This window comes from Pseudophryne corroboree, chromosome 1, assembly GCF_028390025.1.
Source record: "Pseudophryne corroboree isolate aPseCor3 chromosome 1, aPseCor3.hap2, whole genome shotgun sequence".
Classification (NCBI taxonomy): domain Eukaryota; kingdom Metazoa; phylum Chordata; class Amphibia; order Anura; family Myobatrachidae; genus Pseudophryne; species Pseudophryne corroboree.
This window is the reverse complement of record NC_086444.1, coordinates 765,873,888-765,893,891: the sequence shown is the minus strand read 5'-3', so window position 1 is coordinate 765,893,891 and position 20,004 is coordinate 765,873,888. Positions and strand designations below refer to the sequence as shown.

At 46.2% G+C, this 20,004-nt stretch overlaps 1 long non-coding RNA gene across 1 annotated transcript in view; it reads left to right on the top strand.

The window, feature by feature from the left end:
• LOC134944522 (uncharacterized) overlaps nucleotides 1–18,551 on the top strand; it is a 32,604-nt gene extending 14,053 nt beyond the window's left edge. The window contains exons 2-4 of the long non-coding RNA XR_010181894.1: nucleotides 13,230–13,359; nucleotides 14,690–14,772; nucleotides 17,143–18,551. This is a non-coding gene — a long non-coding RNA (uncharacterized LOC134944522). The remainder of the gene's footprint in view (nucleotides 1–13,229; nucleotides 13,360–14,689; nucleotides 14,773–17,142) is intronic.
• Nucleotides 18,552–20,004: the final 1,453 nt, after the last annotated feature.

Genomic DNA, 20,004 nt, shown 5'->3' with positions numbered 1-20,004 from the left:
AGGTGGCCATGTTGGAGACCAAATAGGTAATACAGAGCACTTGTGAAAACACCTGTGGGCAGGTGTAAGCCAATCCCGTGCTTGTGCTGCCTTTAAGTAGGCTGGGATTATGTTACTCTGGGCCAGTGCTTTGTTGTATCAACGCTGTGCTCTAGCTCTGAGCTCTCTCCGTGCATTCCTGTGTGATTCCCGTGGTCCAGATATCGCCTCCGTTCCCAGAGGTCCGTCTGCAGCCTTCACTGCTAAAAGATCCACCAGCTCCCCGCTGTGCTGTCAGTTAATTGCACACCTACTGGAAGCAGTTGGATTCCCAGAGTCCTGCATGATGTTACCTTGTCTGCCTGTCTTCAACCATACAAAGTTTGGAGGATTCCACTACCCTCAGCTGTTCGTTTGTTCTACTCAACATTTAACCCGTTCATCACCTTGTCATCTGCTACAGTTTTCACAGTGATCTCCGGAACCCGCAAGTAACTCACTTAAGTACTTATATTTTCTATGTTACCATAACAAGGATAATTCTTCACAGCCTCTCAGTTAACTCTCAAAACTTCATTGCAAATCCTTACAGTTATTTCTTCATGTCTGCATTATCCAGTTAAACACATCCTACAGTTCAGCATCAAAGCTTGTTTATATTTGGACAATTCAACATTTATTCATCAGCTTGTTTTATATACAGTTCCATGAACATTTCTTTTATTTGTCTTTGAGTTTTATCCTGCATATTATTTCTGCCATTCCAGCAATACTTCCATATAATATGATGATTAACAACTTGTCATTTAACACTTTACTGAATTGTTATTTCTAATAAAATATGAAACGGAACTTTCTTCGTCCTCCCTGCTTTCTTCATACCCTAGCACCTACACCTGTGGTTGGTCCCGGGTTAACGGATTCACAAAAACACCCGGACCTGACAGTCACACAGCTACCTCATTGCGCCTCTTTTTTTTCTTTACATCATGTGCTGTTTGGGGACTATTTTTTTGAAGTGCCATCCTGTCTGACACTGCAGTGCCACTCCTAGATGGGCCAGGTGTTTGTGTCGGCCACTTGGGTCGCTTAGCTTAGTCACACAGCTACCTCATTGCGCCTCTTTTTTTCTTTGCATCATGTGCTGTTTGGGGACTATTTTTTTGAAGTGCCATCCTGTCTGACACTGCAGTGCCACCCCTAGATGGGCCAGGTGTTTGTGTCGGCCACTTGGGTCGCTTAGCTTCGTCACACAGCGACCTCATTGCGCCTCTTTTTTTCTTTGCTTCATGTGCTGTTTGGGGACTATTTTTTTGAAGTGCCATCCTGTCTGACACTGCAGTGCCACTCCTAGATGGGCCAGGTGTTTGTGTCGGCCACTTGGGTCGCTTAGCTTAGTCACACAGCTACCTCATTGCGCCTCTTTTTTTCTTTGCATCATGTGCTGTTTGGGGACTATTTTTTTGAAGTGCCATCCTGTCTGACACTGCAGTGCCACTCCTAGATGGGCCAGGTGTTTGTGTCGGCCACTTGGGTCGCTTAGCTTAGTCACACAGCTACCTCATTGCGCCTCTTTTTTTCTTTGCATCATGTGCTGTTTGGGGACTATTTTTTTGAAGTGCCATCCTGTCTGACACTGCAGTGCCACTCCTAGATGGGCCAGGTGTTTGTGTCGGCCACTTGGGTCGCTTAGCTTAGTCACACAGCGACCTCATTGCGCCTCTTTTTTTCTTTGCATCTTGTGCTGTTTGGGGACTATTCTTTTGAAGTGCCATCCTGTCTGACACTGCAGTGCCACTCCTAGATGGGCCAGGTGTTTGTGTCGGCCACTTGGGTCGCTTAGCTTAGTCACACAGCTAGCTCATTGCGCCTCTTTTTTTCTTTGCTTCATGTGCTGTTTGGGGACTATTTTTTTGAAGTGCCATCCTGTCTGACACTGCAGTGCCACTCCTAGATGGGCCAGGTGTTTGTGTCGGCCACTTGGGTCGCTTAGCTTAGTCACACAGCTACCTCATTGCGCCTCTTTTTTTCTTTGCATCATGTGCTGTTTGGGGACTATTTTTTTGAAGTGCCAACCTGTCTGACACTGCAGTGCCACTCCTAGATGGGCCAGGTGTTTGTGTCGGCCACTTGGGTCGCTTAGCTTAGTCACACAGCTACCTCATTGCACCTCTTTTTTTCTTTGCATCATGTGCTATTTGGGGACTATTTTTTTGAAGTGCCATCCTGTCTGACACTGCAGTGCCACTCCTAGATGGGCCAGGTGTTTGTGTCGGCCACTTGGGTCGCTTAGCTTAGTCACACAGCTACCTCATTGCGCCTCTTTTATTCTTTGCATCATGTGCTGTTTGGGGACTATTTTTTTGAAGTGCCATCCTGTCTGACACTGCAGTGCCACTCCTAGATGGGCCAGGTGTTTGTGTCGGCCACTTGGGTCGCTTAGCTTAGTCACACAGCTACCTCATTGCACCTCTTTTTTTCTTTGCATCATGTGCTATTTGGGGACTATTTTTTTGAAGTGCCATCCTGTCTGACACTGCAGTGCCACTCCTAGATGGGCCAGGTGTTTGTGTCGGCCACTTGGGTCGCTTAGCTTAGTCACACAGCTACCTCATTGCGCCTCTTTTATTCTTTGCATCATGTGCTGTTTGGGGACTATTTTTTTGAAGTGCCATCCTGTCTGACACTGCAGTGCCACTCCTAGATGGGCCAGGTGTTTGTGTCGGCCACTTGGGTCGCTTAGCTTAGTAACACAGCTACCTCATTGCGCCTCTTTTTTTCTTTGCATCATGTGCTGTTTGGGGACTATTTTTTTGAAGTGCCATCCTGTCTGATACTGCAGTGCCACTCCTAGACGGGCCAGGTGTTTGTGTCGGCCACTTGGGTCGCTTAGCTTAGTCATCCAGCGACCTCGGTGCAAATTTTAGAACTAAAAATAATATTGTGAGGTGTTCAGAATAGACTGGAAATGAGTGTAAATTATGGTTATTGAGGTTACTATGGGATCAAAATGACCCCCAAATTCTATGATTTAAGCTGTTTTTGAGGGTTTATTGTAAAAAAACACCCGAATCCAAAACACACCCGAATCCGACAAAAAATTTTCAGGGAGGTTTTGCCAAAACGCGTCCGAATCCAAAACATGGCCGCGGTACCGAATCCAAAACCAAAACACAAAACGCGAAAAATTTCCGGTGCACATCACTAGTATTCATCAAAGGGTTCTCATGAAGCTACACTCCGAACTAGCAAGACCTCTACTTTTAATCTTCATTGATTCACTTACATCAGGCATGGTTCCCAAAGACTGGCATATAGTGGAAGTAGTGCCGATTTTCAAAAACGGAAGTAAAGCTGAACCAGGCAATTATAAACCAGTTAGCCTTACATCTATAGTGGGGAAAGTTCTAGAAAGCATTCTAAGGGATAGTATACAGAAGTTTCTTGAAGCCAAAAAGGTTATTATTAAGAACCAACATGGATTTGTGAAGGATAGATCATGTCAAACAAACTTGGCTTTTATGAAACAGTTAGTGTGAACCTTGATCAGGGTAAATTGGTGGATGTAATCTTTTTAGACTTTGCTAAAGCTTTCAACACAGTGCCACACATGAGACTTATCTATAAGATACAAGAACTGGGGCTAGGGAGCACAATATGCACTTGGGTTAGAAATTGGTTAGATAATAGGGAGCAGTGTGTTGTGGTAAATGGAACTTTTTCGAATTGGACTGAAGTACTAAGTGGTGTGCCACAAGGGTCTGTACTTGGACCACTATTGTTCAACATTTTCATTAACGATCTAGCAGAAGGTCTAGAGAGCATGGGGGATAATTCTGAGTTGATCGCAGCAGGATCTTTGTTAGCAGTTGGGCAAAACCATGTGCACTGCAGGGGAGGCAGATATAACATGTGCAGAGAGAGTTAGATTTGGGTGTGGTGTGTTCAATCTGCAATCTAAATTGCAGTGTAAAAATAAAGCAGCCAGTATTAACCCTGCACAGAAACAATATAACCCACCCAAATCTAACTCTCTCTGCAAATTTTATATCTGCCCCCCCTGCAGTGCATATGGTTTTGCCCAACTACTAAAAAATTCCTGCTTGCGATCAACTTGGAATTACCCCCATGGTGACAATTTTTGCAGACGATACCAAACTATGTAAAGTTGTAAATTCGGAGGTAGATGCTGAGTCTCTCCAGAATGACTTAGTTAAACTGGAATCATGGGCAGAAAAATGGAGAACGAGTTTCAATACAAACAAGTACAAGGTAATGCACCTTGGTAGCAAGAACAAAAATAACACCTACATAATAAATGGGGTGGTGTTAGGGGACTCCGTACTGGAAAAAGACTTCACATAGATAACAAACTTAGCAGCAGCACCCAATGTAGTATAGCAGCAAAAAAGGCTAACAAGTTACTAGGTTGCATAAAGAGGAGTATTGATGCATGGGATGAGAGTGTTATACTTCCACTATATAAAGCCCTAGTGAGGCCCCACCTGGAATAGGAATACTGCGCACAATTTTGGGCACCAAAAGGATATCCTGGAACTAGAGAAGGTTTAGAGACAGGCGACCAAACTCATTAAGGGGATGGAGATGCTGGAATACCAGGAAAGACTTGCAAGGCTTGACATGTTTACATTGGAAAATAGGAGACTAAGAGGGGACATATTTATAAATAAATATTTAAGGGGACAATACTCAAAGCTTGCGGGGATCTGTTTTTGGTAAGATCAACACAGAAGACGCGTGGATACCCACTTAGGTTAGAGGAGAGGAGATTCCGCACACAGAAGCAAAAAGTTTTTTTCACAGTAAGGACAATACGAGATTGGAATTTCCTGCCTGAGAGAGTAGTGATGGCAGACTCGGTCATTACTTTTAAGAATGAACTAGATACATTTCTAATGGATAAGGGTATACAGCAGGGGAGGGGAACCTTTTTTCTACCAAGGGCCATTTGGATATTTATAAAAATCCTTTGGGGGCCATACAAAAATTATCAACTTAAAAATTAGCCTGCCCCCCAGTAGTTATTCCCCCAGTAGTTATGCCCCTTAGTGGTACTGAGTGCGCGTGCCAAAAAATAGGTGTGGCCAATAAAAATGGGACGTGATACACATATGCCCCAATAGTGCGGTGCCAGATACACATATGCCGCTACAGTGCCAGATACACAAGTGCCCCACAGTGCCAGATACACAAGTGCCCCACAGTGCCAGATACACAAGTGCCCCACAGTGCCAGATGCACAATGCCCCACAGTGTCAGATACACAAGGCCCCACAGTGCCAGATACACAAATGCCCCACACATGCCCCCCACCCCACTGTGCTGCTCACCACTGCTGCATCGTGCGCCTCTCCTGCCCCTTGGTGCACTGCTCAGTCCGCTGGCCTGTCTCAGCTGTCAGGGACCAGGCAGGGATGAGAGCGCAGCTATGTCGGGCGGCAGTGGCGTGTAGGACCTCAAACCATCTGCCGGTTCGTGAGCCAATCAGAGCTTGCGGACCGGCAGCGGCTGCTTCTGATTGGCTGCCGGTCTGTGAGCTCTGATTGGCTCACGAACTGGCGGCTGGTTTGAGATCCTACCTGCCGCCAGACATAGCTGCACTCTCCTTCCTGACCTGACAGCCGAGATACACCGCCGCCGGACTGAGGGGCGGCGTGTCTCGCTGACACACAGCATCAGGCCAGAACAAACGGCGGAGGTTCCCCACTCCTGGTATACAGGTTTATGGTGCTTAGATCAGGCACTAAAGTTATAATAAAATGAGAGAAAAAACACAACACAACGGCCGACTTTATCAACAGATAAAATTAGTCCTGAAAATAATACAGCATAGGAGAACACAAACAGGTTGAAGATGAAGGACAAATTGTCTTTTTTCATCCTCAGAAACTATGTAACTTTGGGCCTAATTCAGATATGTTTGCTCACTAGCTATTTTTTGCAACGCTGCGATCAGATAGACGCCGCCTATAGGGGAGTGTATTTTAGCTTTGCAAGTGTGCGAACGCATGTGCAGCCAAGCAGTACAACAACAGATTGTGCAGTTTCTGAGTAGCTCTGACCTTACTCAGCCGCTGCGATCACTTCAGCCTATTCGAGCCTGGAATTGACGTCAGACACCCGCCATGCAAACGCCTCGACACACCTGCGTTTTTCCAAACTCTCCCAGAAAACGGTCAGTTGCCACCCACAAACGCCCTCTTCCTGTCACTCTCCTTGCGATCGCCCATGCGAATGGATTCTTCGCTAGAACCAGTGCACAGCAACGATCCGTTTTGTACCCATACGACGGGCCTGCGCATTGCGGTGCATACACATGAGCAGTAGTTACCTGATCGCTGCGCAGCAAAAAAACGCTAGCGAGTGAAGAGATCTGAATTAGACCCTATGTAACTATGGATAAAACACTTTGTTGTTGAATGTCATCCGTTGCACATCTGTTGACATTTTCCAACACCAATAAATATTTATGTCCTATACTGGCACACTAAAGTTCTTAGCAAGGCTAGCATGCCCAATTTTAAGACTGCAATGATATGCTGGCATTTGTAAAACTACAAGTGCCAGCATGACCTGGCATACAAGGCCTATTGGCACCTGTAGAGTAGGAAATATTAAAATAACAACAGTTCACAAACCTAATATAAAAACATCTTTTATGGAAAAAGACTCCCCCCACACCCCTTGTTCACCAATTTAATACATACAAATGTCCTTTCCTTCCATGTTGGCATTTCATGTATTTTGTCAAAAAGAAAAAGCATGATAAACAATGTGATTTCTCAATAAGGAAGCCTGACTGTAATGAAAGGTTACTTGCGGATACTCTCATGGGAATGAATGGGAGTAATCTGATTGGTCAGAATAGAGCAGCGCAGTCTTATTATTAAGCTCACACCTAATGCCCTGGGATGTGGGAAAAATCCCTAGTGCTATTGGCACCAGGTGTGTTTATACCCCAGAAGGGGGCCCATACTTTTTTTTTGCATGCCCAACCTCCCAGGGGGGTGGTCTTCAGTATGCCGAATGTCGGGATCCCGGCGCACTGTATACCGGCGCCGGAATCCCAACATCCGGCATACCGACAGCTATTCTCCCTCATGGGGGTCCACCAACGCCTGGAGGGAGAAAAAAATAGCGTGGCGCAAGGGGCTCATTTGCGCTCGTTGCGCTGTCGGTATGCCGGCGGTCAGGCTCCCAGCGCCGGTATGCTGGTCGCCGGGAGCCCGGCCGCTGGCATACCATACTACACCCTAACAGGGAAGTCAGCTGTCTTGACAACTGGCCAGGATCTTGATGGGTAGACTCCCAAACTGCACGGATTTTACCCTGGCTAGTAAAACCTAGAGCTGGTTAGTGGAAAATCACTTACAGATCCTAGTTATCTGTTCAGTGCTTTAAAATAGCTGTGGGTTTGCAATAGGATAGGAGTTTACAAAACCAATGGGGATCGCTTAGTAAATCTTGCCCATGTTAGCATTTATAAAATGTTCAAAAAAGCTACATCCTTTGGAATCATGATTATTTTAATAATAATATTTATGGATTGAAACAAAGACTTAATTAGTCAATAGAATAACTTTTCCTGTACAATTGCCTTTATATTTAGGGCTCATATGTGTGGGGGCCACCATATCTTATGGCACCGATGCAAATGCCATTTCATGCAGACAAGCCCGATTCTGCAAAGATCAAGGTTCATCCAATAGAATTGCGACATTTTGAAATTAGTGCCAGCCACAAGCAAATTGTGGCTCATAGACAGGCAGCCAGTTACAAGCACCACAGAGAGCCAGAGAGCCAATCGCAGTTTGCTACATTATAGCTCTGCTGTGTCTTTCTCTGACGTCCTAGTGGAAGCTGGGAACTCCATAAGGACCATGGGGAATAGCGGGCTCCGAAGGAGGCTGGGCACTCTAGAAAGATCTTAGACTACCTGGTGTGCACTGGCTCCTCCCACTATGACCCTCCTCCAAGCCTCAGTTAGATTTCGTGCCCGGCCGAGGTTGGATGCACACTAGGGGCTCTCCTGAGCTCTTAGAAAGTAATAGTCTTAGATTTTTTTATTTTCAGTGAGACCTGCTGGCAACAGGCTCACTGCAGCGAGGGACTAAGGGGAGAAGAAGCGAACTCGCCTGCTTGCAGCCGGATTGGGCTTCTTAGGCTACTGGACACCATTAGCTCCAGAGGGATCGACCGCAGGCCCAGCCTTGATGTTCGGTCCCGGAGCCGCGCCGCCGTCCCCCTTACAGAGCCAGAAGCAAGAAGATGGTCCGGAAAATCGGCGGCATGAAGACTCTGTCTTCATCAAGGTAGCGCACAGCACTGCAGCTGTGCGCCATTGCTCCTCTCACACACTTCACACTCTGGTCACTGAGGGTGCAGGGCGCTGGGGGGGGGCGCGCCCTGAGGCAGCAATAAAAACACCTTGGCTGGCTAAAATACCTCAATATATAGCCCCAGGGGCTATATATGAGGTAAATACCCCTGCCAGAATTCCATAAAAATCGGGAGAATAGGCCGAGAAAAAGGGGCGGAGCCTATCTCCTCAGCACACTGGCGCCATTTTTCCCTCACAGCTCCTGCTGGAAGGAAGCTCCCTGGCTCTTCCCTGCAATCTACAGTACCAGTAAGAGGGAAAAGAGAGGGGGGGCATTACATTTGGCAGTATATATATTTTATTGAAAAGCAGCTATTAGGGACATAACTCAGTTAGTCCCTGTATATATATATAGCGCTCTGGTGTGTGCTGGCATACTCTTACTCTGTCCCCCCAAAGGGCTTTTTGTGGGTCCTGTCCTCTGTTTGAGCATTCCCTGTGTGTGTGGAGTGTGTCGGTACGGCTGTGTCGACATGTTTGAGGAGGATAATGATGTGGAGGGGGAGCAGATGCCTTTAGCAGGGATGTCACCCCCTGGGGGGCAGACACCTGAGTGGATGAGTTTATGGCAGGAAATGAGTGCACGTATAGACTCCTTACATAAAAAATTTGACGACATGCCGACTGTGGGACAGCCGAGTCTTCAGCTCGTGCCTGTCCAGGTGTCTCAAAAGTCATCAGGGGCTCTGAAACACCCGCTATCTCAGATGGCACAAGTAGATGTCGACACGGATACTGACACCAGTGTCGACGACGATGAGTCAAATTTAATGCCCGTTAAGGCCATTCACTGCATGATTGAGGCAATGAAAGAGGTGTTAAATATTTCTGATTTACATCAAGGTACCACAAAAAAGGGTATTATGTTTGGGGAGAAAAAACTACCTGTAGTTTTTCCCCCGTCAGATGAATTAAATGAAGTGTGTGAAAAAGCGTGGGCTTCCCCTGATAAGAAATTGGTAATTCCTAAGAAGATACTAATGGCGTTCCCTTTCCCGCCAGAGGATAGGTTACGTTGGGAAACACCCCCTAGGGTGGATAAAGCGCTCACACATTTGTCTAAAAAGGTGGCACTACCGTCCCAGGATACGGCCGCCCTTAAGGAACCTGCTGATAGAAAGCAGGAGGCGATCCTGAAGTCTGTATATACACACTCAGGCATTATACTTAGACCAGCTATTGCGTCAGCATGGATGTGCAGTGCTGCCGCTGCGTGGTCAGATAAACTGTCAGAAAATATTGACACATTACTTTAGACAGAGACACGATTCTGCTAACAATTGAAGGTTCAGTCCTTTCGGACCCAGAAAAACAAGCGGGGAAAAGGAGGGTCTTTTCTGTCTAGAGGCAGAGGTAGGGGAAAAAGGCTGCAGCAAACAGCAGGTTCCCAGGAACAAAAGTCCTCCCCCGCTTCCTCTTCCAAGTCCGCCGCATGACGGTGGGGCTCCACAGGAGGAGCCAGGTACGGTGGGGGCCCGCCTCATGAATTTCAGCGATCAGTGGGCTCGCTCACAGGTGGATCCCTGGATCCTTCAAATAGTATCTCAGGGATACAAGCTGGAATTCGAGGCGGCTCCACCCCACCGGTTCCTAAAATCTGCCTTGCCGATTGCTCCCTCAGACAGGGAGGCGGTGCTAGCAGCGATTCACAAGCTGTATTCCCAGCAGGTGATAATCAGGGTACCCCTACTTCAACAAGGCCGGGGTTACTATTCCACACTATTTGTGGTGCCGAAACCGGACGGTTCGGTGAGACCCATTTTAAATTTGAAATCCTTGAACACATACATAAAAAAATTCAAGTTCAAGATGGAATCGCTCAGGGCGGTTATTGCAAGCCTGGACGAGGGCGATTACATGGTATCCCTGGACATCAAGGATGCTTACCTGCATGTCCCCATTTACCATCCTCACCAGGAGTACCTCAGATTTGTGGTACAGGATTGCCATTACCAATTCCAGACGCTGCCGTTTGGACTCTCCACGGCACCGAGGGTATTTACCAAGGTTATGGCGGAAATGATGATACTCCTTCGAAAAAAGGGAGTTTTAATTATCCCATACTTGGACGATCTTCTAATAAAGGCACGATCCAAGGAACAGTTGTTAGTGGGAGTAGCACTATCTCAGGAAGTACTGGGCCAGCACGGCTGGATTCTGAATATCCCAAAGTCACAGCTGGTCCCCATGACACGTCTAATGTTCCTGGGAATGATTCTGGACACAGTCCAGAAAAAAGTGTTTCTCCCGGAGGAGAAAGCCAGGGAGTTGTCTTCTCTAGTCAGAGACCTCCTAAAACCAAAACAGGTATCGGTGCATCACTGCACGCGGGTCCTGGGAAAGATGGTAGCTTCTTACGAAGCAATTCCATTCGGCAGGTTCCATGCCAGAATTTTTCAGTGGGACCTGTTGGACAAGTGGTCCGGATCGCATCTTCAGATGCATCGCTTGATAACCCTGTCCCCAAGAACCAGGGTGTCTCTTCGGTGGTGGCTGCAGAGTGCTCATCTTCTGGAGGGCCGCAGATTCGGCATACAGGACTGGGTCCTGGTGACCACGGATGCCAGCCTACGAGGCTGGGGGGCAGTCACAAAGGGAAGAAACTTCCAAGGACTATGGTCAAGTCAGGAGACTGCCCTTCACATAAATATTCTGGAACTAAGGGCCATTTACAATGCCCTAAGTCAAGCAAAATCCCTGCTCCTACACCAGCCAGTGCTGATCCAGTCAGACAACATCACGGCAGTCGCCCATGTGAATCGACAGGGCGGCACAAGAAGCAGGACGGCAATGGCAGAAGCCACAAGAATTCTCCGATGGGCGGAGAATCATGTACTAGCACTGTCAGCAGTGTTCATCCCGGGAGTGGACAACTGGGAAGCAGACTTTCTCAGCAGGCACGACCTCCACCCGGGAGAGTGGGGACTTCATCCAGAAGTCTTCCAAATGATTGTAAATCAATGGGGTCGTCCACAGGTGGACATGATGGCGTCCCGCCTAAACAAAAAACTAGAGAGGTATTGCGCCAGGTCAAGAGACCCTCAGGCGATAGCTGTGGACGCTCTAGTGACACCGTGGGTGTACCGGTCAGTTTATGTGTTCCCTCCTCTACCTCTCATACCAAAGGTATTGAGAATAATAAGAAAGCGAGGAGTAAACACAATTCTCGTGGTTCCGGATTGGCCAAGAAGAGCGTGGTACCCGGAACTTCAAGAGATGATCTCAGAGGACCCGTGGTCTCTGCCGCTCAGACAAGACCTGCTACAGCAGGGGCCCTGTCTGTTCCAAGACTTACCGCGGCTGCGTTTGACGGCATGGCGGTTGAACGCCGGATCCTGAAGGAAAAGGGCATTCCGGAGGAAGTCATTCCTACGCTTATTAAAGCCAGGAAAGAGGTCACAGCAACTCATTATCACCGCATATGGCGGAAGTATGTTGCATGGTGTGAGGCCGAAAAGGCCCCAACGGAGGAATTTCAACTAGGTCGATTTCTGCATTTCCTGCAAGCAGGAGTAAATATGGGCCTAAAACTGGGCTCCATTAGGGTACAGATCTCGGCTCTGTCGATTTTCTTTCAAAAAGAACTAGCTTCAGTACCTGAAGTTCAGACATTTGTTAAAGGAGTGCTGCATATTCAGCCCCCGTTTGTGCCCCCTGTGGCACCTTGGGATCTCAACGTGGTGTTGAGTTTCTTAAAATCACATTGGTTTGAACCACTAAAAACCGTGGATCTGAAATATCTCACGTGGAAGGTGGTTATGTTATTGGCCTTGGCTTCTGCCAGGTGAGTATCAGAATTGGCGGCTTTGTCCTGTAAAAGCCCTTATCTGATTTTCCATATGGATAGGGCAGAATTGAGGACTCGTCCCCAGTTTCTCCCAAAGGTGGTGTCAGCGTTTCACCTGAACCAGCCTACTGTGGTGCCTGCGGCTACTAGGGACTTGGAGGACTCCAAGTTGCTAGACGTTGTCAGGGCACTGAAAATATATGTTTCCAGAACGGCTAGAGTCAGAAAATCTGACTCGCTGTTTATCCTATATGCACCCAACAAGCTGGGTGCTCCTGCTTCTAAGCAGACTATTGCTCGTTGGATTCTGTGGCAGGCCTGCCACAGCCAAAATCTGTCAATGCCCATTCCACAAGGAAGGTGGGCTCATCTTGGGCGGCTGCCCGTGGGGTCTCGGCTTTACAACTTTGCCGAGCTGCTACTTGGTCAGGGGCAAACACATTTGCAAAATTCTATAAATTTGATACCCTGGCTGAGGAGGACCTGGAGTTCTCTCATTCGGTGTTGCAGAGTCATCCGCACTCTCCCGCCCGTTTGGGAGCTTTGGTATAATCCCCATGGTCCTTACGGAGTTCCCAGCATCCACTAGGACGTCAGAGAAAATAAGAATTTACTCACCGGTAATTCTATTTCTCGTAGTCCGTAGTGGATGCTGGGCGCCCATCCCAAGTGCGGTTTATCTGCAATACTTGTACATAGTTACTGTTAACTAAATCGGGTTATTGTTGAGCCATCTGTTGAGAGGCTCTGTTGTTTCATACTGTTAACTGGGTTTCATATCACGAGTTGTACGGTGTGATTGGTGTGGCTGGTATGAGTCTTACCCGGGATTCAAAATCCTTCCTTATTGTGTACGCTCGTCCGGGCACAGTATCCTAACTGAGGCTTGGAGGAGGGTCATAGTGGGAGGAGCCAGTGCACACCAGGTAGTCTAAGATCTTTCTAGAGTGCCCAGTCTCCTTCGGAGCCCGCTATTCCCCATGGTCCTTACGGAGTTCCCAGCATCCACTACGGACTACGAGAAATAGAATTACCGGTGAGTAAATTCTTATTTTTTATTAGATGCATCAGAGTGGAGCGGAGTGGCTCAGGTCATTGGCGGAGAACAAAGAAGAAGCAGCTACAGAGTAGACATCCAGCAGTAGATGGCAGGCTTAAGGAAGAAGATAACAGCAGGATAGCAGCAATTGGTGTGAGTCAAGAGAGAAGCTAAGGACTGGGGATGACTGTAGTGGAGGGAATCAAAATAACTGCATAATGTTCCACACTGTGGCCTCTCCTGACAATGTTAGTAGGCAGCATTATATCACTACCACCTATGTTTAGGCCTCCCTAGACCACCAGGATTGTTGGACACTAGGCTCATGAGCACAGTCAGGCCTTCACCCAGTGGGACAAGTGGGCAGAAGCCTGTGCCTCACTTCAGGCAACGCACTGCTCTCCTCCTCACATAAGTGATGCTGGGCATTAGGGCTAGGTCACACCAAAAAGCAGCAATTAGGCTGGTACTAGACCCATGTGCCTGATGCAGTGTCTCTGGTCATCAAGCCTTGGTTAATATTGTCACAAATAGTGACAGTATTAAGTTAAATAGTATTAAGTAGGCAGGCACTAGGCCAATGGTCATAGTTAGGCTTTGATTAGACCTTGGTCAGACAGGAACAAGGCCTGAGCCCCAGGGGTGTTTGACTACTGGTTACAATGCGCGTCAGATACAGAGCCGGTCAGATACAGTGTGGGTCAGATATAGTACAGGTAGGATACACAAATAGTGCACTTACTGTGATAGTGGGTGCAGGCAGTGTCCTAAGTTTGGGAGTGTCGGCAGTGTTAGCAGTGTGGGGGTGCCAGCAGTGTCCTCAGTGTGGGGGTGCCGGCAGTGTCATCAGTGCAGGGGTGTTGGCAGTGTCATCAGTATGGGGGTGCTAGCAGTATCAAGCAGTGCGGGTGTGCAGGCAATGTCCTCTGTGCGTGGGTGCCAGCAGTGTCCACAGTGCGGGAGTGATGGCGGTGTCATGAGTGCAGGAGTGCTGGCAGTGTCAGCAGTGTGGGGGTGTCGGTGATGTCCTCTGTGCTTGGGTGCCAGAGGTGTCCTTACTGCAGGGGCGATGGCAGGGTCATCAGTGCAGTAGTGTCGGCAGTGTGGGGTTGCCGGTGGTGTCATCAGTGCAGGTGTGCTTGGTTCTCTGAGAACCGCGCCCGTTCATCTCTACCCGTGAGTATAGGGTTCAGTTTGTTAGTTATTTAGTTTTGTGTGGCAGAAAACAGAGAAAGCTCCCAGCTAGTTGTCTTTTTTTACAGGGTGCTGTAAGAACTAATAAGCCAAAGTTCCCTTTTTCCTGTATTCCTTGAGTTTTTCTCTAGTGCAGATGCACTCTTACTGTAGGTAAAACTAATAATTTGACGCCAAAGGTGCCAGGGATGATTTCCACTTCTCTAGATACGTTTTGTACAATATTGGACCTGTGGGCGTTTCCGCTGTCTCGGAAGTGACCTCCATTTGGATTGTCTTTTCTTTCTAGATCTACTCAATTATGTTCCATGACCTGCCCAGGTTGGTCGATATTGGAACCTATCCTCCGGAGTGTTAACATCTGAAATAGAGGTGAGTATACGTGTGGGACCCCTCTGGCCCTTTTACACATATACACAGGCATAGAAAAATTTTTATTTTTAAAAAGTATTAACAAACATCTTATTATTTCTTATAACAGTATAAGTAAAATCAAATTTTAGTGTCCACTTCCAAATAAGCACTGAGCCCTACCACATGCACTGTAGAAGAAATCAAGCACTCTATAGCAATCAGAAACTATTATTGCTCTAGATAGATTTTGTTGAATATATGTCAGCTGTCACATCAAAAAATATTTTAATTTGGGGGGGGGGGGGGGGGGGGGCGCGTGGTTTGGCTGTGAGGCAGAGAGGATGTGTCTGCATGCAGCTCCTGCTTCAACACATTTAAAGCCTAACTAAGTGGCTATCCTCCCTTCAATAGGCGACTATAAAGCTTATACAAATCCACCAGGTGTCTCCTGATGTGTTGGGAAGGTGCTGCAGAGCCAGGAATCAGTATATATGGCTTTGCAGGTTGCGGTCTTCTCCCAGCGTGAAGCTGGGGGCTCAATTTTGCTGCCCTCCCAAGTGCTGAGCTCCGGTGGATGCGAGCAGGGAGCCAGAAGGTTATGAGCCCTTTTACCCTGCTGCTGGGACTCCAAACGGCCTCCCTCTCCACCCACAGAGAACCTATCATCTGAGACTTGGAGCAGGTTCTCCTGTGGGCCGTGGCTGCCGGTGAGAGAGGCACTGGGTGCACCCTGTGCCCCTTCTGGCATGGCCTCCTTGAAGCAGAAGTCTTTGTCTCAATCAGCCTTATTACCTTTTGTTGATAGAGGAGTGATAGTTTGTTGATATAGAAGTGGGACCAGTGCAGACACAGTCCCCACTGATCACTTATTATTCTACCTCCTAATTCAGAAAGCTTGAAAATCCAGAAGTTCTGGCTGAGGTGATTTGTGAAATGTCACCTGCATAAGGTGGTTGGTCCACCCTCCCTCACTTCATCCTGATGTGATGTATTGCAGTATCATGGAAACTTGGTCTGGTGCTTTTTGTTTCCTTCTCTTATCTAATTTTTTAGTTTTTCTAAATATTCTCAGCTGTATCATCGGAATTTTATTAGATTCTAAGGTCATGCCACCTAAAGTCAGAAAGATCCAACTTCAGTTCCAACAGAAAATTTTTTCAAACACTCACCCCTGTCCAAAATTTAAAAAGTTCTGGAATGGCTGAATCCTGGTCAAAACAGTTACCATATCAAAGTCTATCCTCAGATCAGACCACTTCACCTGCAAATAAAAATTACGATGTAGGTGATGACGCATCTCTCACGCTTGGTTCCATGAAACAACTGTTAGCCTTCTTTAAAGCAGACATTGCTGCAGACTTCACAGCAGCTTTACAGATGTGCCAACAGTTGGTGGATGCTTTGGGTCAGCGCACTGATCATCTTGAAAACAAATTGGAGGAGGTTGTTAAATCTCATAACGAACTGATAACACGCTGTGAGTACTTACAGACAGAAGTTGAGGACTTGAGAAGGAAAGCATATGACCTGGAAGACAGATCTCGTCTAAATAATATAAAAATTTGGGGTATCCCTGAATCTGTATCCAACTCAGACCTCAAACAATTTGTGACAGATCTGTTCATGAAACTCTTGCCTACTATATCCATCAATTGCTTCCTGCTAGATCGGATTCACAGGCTTCCAAAGGCTAGGAATGCACCGAAATACGTTCCGGGAGACACCCTGATGCACTTACACTATTTCCATATAAAGGAACAGATTCTCAGAGCTGCGATGCCATCTGACATTTCATCTCCTATCCTTGGGTACCTCTAGGTGTTTTGCGATCTTTCACCTGCAACTCTAGCTATGCGAAGGTCCTTCTTTCCAGTTACTAGAGCACTTTGAAAAGCTGAGATACCATATAAGTGGGGCTTTCCAACCAAGCTCTTTATGAGACGACATGGCTTCACATCAGTAGTTTCGACCCCAGATGTGGAGATGCAGCTCTTAGCTAAATGGAACTTAGAGGACATTCCAAGTAAAGCCCCAAAACACCTTAAGGTTGATCAGGATTCGTCAGTTGCTGGAGATTTGAACGGGACCTAACCACACTAACATACAGGTCATATGGGATTGATTCCAATAAGCTGTTTTTTGTTCTTATTTCAAACTGGACTTGTTCTGTAATAATATTTAGAATTATTGAAATATTTGGGATATGTTTAGGAAAACGTTATGAGAGATGGATATGTTTGTACCGACTCTTTCAGGGTCACCAGATGCTGCATCCAATCTATGTTGAGGATGTTTGGTTTCTTGTACTGCCCAGGCATCTTTGTGTTGATCCACTCCTATCTTCACAGTATTGATGCATTCTTTCTTTTTCTTTTTTTTTTAAACTAGATATAGCTATGGTTGTGGTCATTATGTCCCCACGGTGTATTGTCTAAGAATGGATACGCCCATATCCACCTTCTTCTATATTAGAGGAGATTTCAAAGGGACGGATTACGGTAATGTTTACCCGTCTTGGAGAATGCATCTGCTGGTTATTACTAATCGCCATGTTGTTTGCAATATTTTACAAATTATTGATTAATACTGATGTTACCGTATTTGAAATATATGAAAACAGTTTCCCTTTTATATAGCTCTTATGTTTTAGGGAGCGAGGGAGGGTGTGTTACCCTACCATGACCCCTTGTGTTACTTCTTCTGGCAACCTCAGATAGCATCCTTGAGTTGCCTTTTGTCCTTCTATTTTTTTCTTTATTTATTCTTCCCTGCTTTTTCCTATAACTGCCCCTAATTTGATATGTTGGGTATTGATTTTGGTTTTTTATCTCATATCTAGAGTCTAAGGATTCCACGTAAATCCCCACCCGAAACTCGATTTGCTCCATTTATATTACGGCAATATGTCAAGTAACAATAGGTATATAATGAGTCATATCCTCATTACAACTAAAATATTAAAAGCGCGCCATTGGCGCACATCTTTAATCCCCTCAATGGATGCTATATAAAATGTGGTTCATTCTCATTGTGCGTTTAAAATGGCTGGAGCAGCTTATTACTCCTCTGCCAATTGTCCTCATCTTATATGGTTTCAGTGGAACAACTACAGGGCCTTGAAAAAGGGGTGGTAGTCATGTGACCGCCGGTCGGCTGACCGACAGTCACATGACCTCCTCCGTGAGCCAGACAGCTCACTATCCCGATGGTCGGCATGCCGACCAACAGGAACTATTTCCACTCGTGGGTGTCCACGACACCCATAGAGTGGGAATAGAAACCGCGGCGACCACAGGTCGCCACCGAGCCCGCAGCGTGGCGAGCGCAGCGAGCCCGCAAGGGGCTTGCTGCACTCGCCCCTCCCCGCCGGGATCCCAGTGTCGGTATGCTTCCGGGATCCCGGCGTCGGTAAGGTGACCGGCGGTCAGGAGACCGCCGGTCACCCATACTACACCCTTGAAAAAGAGTTAGGGAGGCTTCCTCCACTTATATCTCAGATTCAGTGCTAATATATAGTGATCCCTCTATTTTTGTCATTTATTTCTATATTCATCGAATGTACGTTGCGTGTCTCTAGAACAGTGTACTTATTAATGGAATCTCTTGATGACATGTTGAATTGTTCATGTAACTACACTTGAATCTCCATACTATACTGTGTGCCTATTTTACTATATGTACTTATATACCCCTTTCCCCCATTTTCCCCTCCTTTCTTTTTGTATTCCCCCATACTATGATGTTTATATGTTGAAAAACGTCAATAAAAATTCAATAATAAAAATTAAAATGTAAAAAAAAAAATATATATATATTTTAATTCACTACAAAATTATTACTTTAATACATTATTATTTAGACTATATAAGTGTTATCAGCAGAATTACGTATATGTCATTTGTTGTGCTGTATAAAAAAATGCATGTAACTGACTTTGAAAACTGATTTATTCTTATCTAGAGCTAAGTAAAAGGATCATAATCATATTTTGGTGGCCAATTGTTCACTTGTCAGTCAAAAAGGTCAAATGCTGTGATTATGTGTCCAGCCATTTTTCTGTCATCTATTAAATGGCTGAATGAGATCTCCCACCATCCAGTTTTTTTTTCCATTTTAGGTTATTGCTGTCTGTAGTGCTGCTCAAGTTTCTGAGAAATTACTTTGTGTAAAAGATCGACTTAGATAAAATTTTGTTTTATGTTTTTCTTTTGTTGAACTATTAGGGTTTAACATGGTGGTGACAAGATCGCGACAAGTTAATGGTCCTTGTTGCTATGGTGTCAGACTGTGTGAACAAGGCAAGAGAACAGGTCACCAGTACATAGTTAACCCTTCAGTATTCTGGTATTATAGGCTGTACCTTACTGTGTACCTCAGCAGCATCAAATAGCAATAAATTATTATGAAGGCATAGTTTTAGATTAAAGAAAAATAAAAAATATTCCGTTTGTAGAACAAAATCACTCGAAAGTTGAAAAGTACAACACATTTTATGGCTTTTTATTTCTTGTTTAATTTTATCTTGTTTGCGCTTAGGGCTCTTATCCAGTATGTAAGTGCATGTGAAAATGTGTATACAGTAAACAGAAAACCTTTGTACATGTGAATCATGGGTCTAATTCAGACCTGATCGCAGCAGCAAATTTGCTAGCTAAAGGGCAAAACCATGTGCACTGCGGGGAGGGGGGGGGGGAGAGATTTAGATTTGGGTGGGTTTTATTGTTTCTGAGTAGGGTAAATACTGACTGCTTTATTTTTACACTGCAATTTAGATTTCAGTTTGAACACACCCCACCCAAATCTAACTCTCTCTGCACATGTTATACCTGCATACTGTTGATTGACAAATCCTGGATGCATTTGCATGCTTCGCATATATGCCCATATAGGGCCCAATTCAGGTTGGATTGCAATATGCGATCCAACCGCAAAAAATGCAAAAAAGATGTGCCTGTCAATCAGGCAGATGCGTTCGCGGGGCGGGAACACTCCGTTTCCAAAGGCGGAGACGGAGCGTTCCGGGGGTGTTGCGCATGATGGGGGTGGCTGTATGATGTCACAGGCAGCCGCTGTGATCAGAAAAATGGCAGCGGGCCTCCTGTGGGTGCCGGCTGGAGGCTACCCCATTTTTGCGATCAAGCAGAAATTACGGTGCGATAGCTTGGTCAAGGGGGAGGGATGGTCAGCATGCTGGGCGTCCTTGCTCTGCGATGGGTGGCCCCCATGAAGTACACACTGCCCATGGAGGAA